Below are 1,641 nucleotides of genomic sequence, written 5' to 3'. Positions count from 1 at the left end.
TATTGAGTGAGAGAGCAGTGCATGCCATCAAAGTGACACTGGGGTAAAATATACGAAGCCCAGTATACCCATCATGACTACCCGTCTGATAAGGGTACACCAGACACATGCATCACAACCATATGTAAGCGACATGGTGATCTCATATCAAGAGAAACGGCGCATGACCTTGCAGGTGGGACCCAGTTAGAATTTTCTTCAGGTTGAGGAGCCCATCCCGCTCAAAAGGTCCCTGAATAAGAGTTGCTTAAGGATGTTGAGCAAAACACCAATGTTTCCAAACGTGAATTATCCAAACCCCAAAGAATTCCTCTCGATACATGGCTATGATGCTCCCCCACTACTTCTGCTCATGATCAGAGATGCACATATCGTCAGCCACCAAGGGACATGTTCAACTGGTTACGGTCAAACAACTGACAAGCTAATCTGTGGTATTGAGCAGAATATTTGTTGTAGCCCATCTTTTACAATGTACATGATAATACCATTATTATTATTTTTATTATTATTATTATTATTATTACAAAGAATAAGCTGTGGGGTCGATTTGCTCGACTAAAGGTGGTGCTCCAGCATGGCCACAGTCAAATGACTGAAACAACTAAAAGAGTATTATTATTATTATCATTATTATTATCATTATTATTATCGTTATTATTATCAGGATGGTGGGTTGACAGTCATAAGAGTGACAAATAAAATACGTTGCACTATCTGTTCCAACTTTTTACATTCTGAGTTCAAATCTTGCCTGTTTCCAATGTTGTTTTCATCCTTTCAGTGTCGATAAAATGAATTATCAGTCAAGTACCGAGGCTGATGGAATCGATAGAATCCCTCCCCTTAAAATTGCTGGCCTTGTGCCAAAATTTAAAAGAATTTCAATTGATTTTTATTAACCCATTAGGGCCTAAATTGTTTTTATTTGATTTATTACCAAAAATCTTTTTTTATGCAACTTTATTTAATAATAAATATCATCATCATAGTAGTAGTAGTAGTAGTAGTAGTAGTAGTAGTAGTAGTAGTAGTAGTAGTAGTAGTAGTAGTAGTAGTAGCAGCAGCAGTAGTAGTAGTTATTTAGCCCTAGGTCAGCCACAACTGAGCAGACTTATTTATAATAAAAAGCACTATTTCAGCCATCTCTCAAGTATTGAATATCTCTGGCTATATTATGCAAAGTGTTATTCATCATTCTTAAATGTGAGGGGCCAGGTTGGCAGAGTTGTTAGAATGCCTTGCATTACTTGTTCCAGCTGTCTGTATCTGGGTTCAAATCCTCCTGAAGCCAGCTTTGCCTTTCATCCTTTCGGGGCTGATAAATAAAATACAAGTATTGGACCTGTACTTTATTTCATTTAGTACAGTATCAAAACAGAATGCCCCCCCCCAATATTGATAGGTTCTGGAAGTTCTTCAGTAAATGTCCAAGTATTTTCAGCTGGTCATTGGACAGGAGACCAGTAGGTAGGACAGAACACAACAGGTGTTTCAAGCCTCTCTCTTTCTCTCTCTCTCTCTCTCTCTCTGGTTTAAAGAATGTGATGGAAAGTCAGTTCAGAGAATGAATAAACTACACTGTATGTATTGAGTTGTTCTTTTCTTTAATTCTTACCGTTGTCTGTCTGCCTCTCTATC

General features: G+C 37.8%; 2 protein-coding genes across 2 annotated transcripts in view; one reads left to right on the top strand and one right to left on the bottom strand.

Annotated features, from left to right (window-relative positions):
• The window catches only part of LOC106869417 (transmembrane protein 68), a 30,009-nt gene that overhangs the window by 13,733 nt on the left and 14,635 nt on the right, over positions 1-1,641 (top strand). The window lies entirely within an intron of this gene.
• Positions 1-1,641, bottom strand: part of LOC128248934 (uncharacterized) — a 26,780-nt gene that overhangs the window by 24,298 nt on the left and 841 nt on the right. The window lies entirely within an intron of this gene.

This window comes from Octopus bimaculoides, chromosome 10 (genome assembly GCF_001194135.2).
Source record: "Octopus bimaculoides isolate UCB-OBI-ISO-001 chromosome 10, ASM119413v2, whole genome shotgun sequence".
Lineage (NCBI taxonomy): Eukaryota > Metazoa > Mollusca > Cephalopoda > Octopoda > Octopodidae > Octopus > Octopus bimaculoides.
Note: the sequence above shows the minus strand (reverse complement) of the source record. Positions and strands in the feature narration are given on the sequence as shown.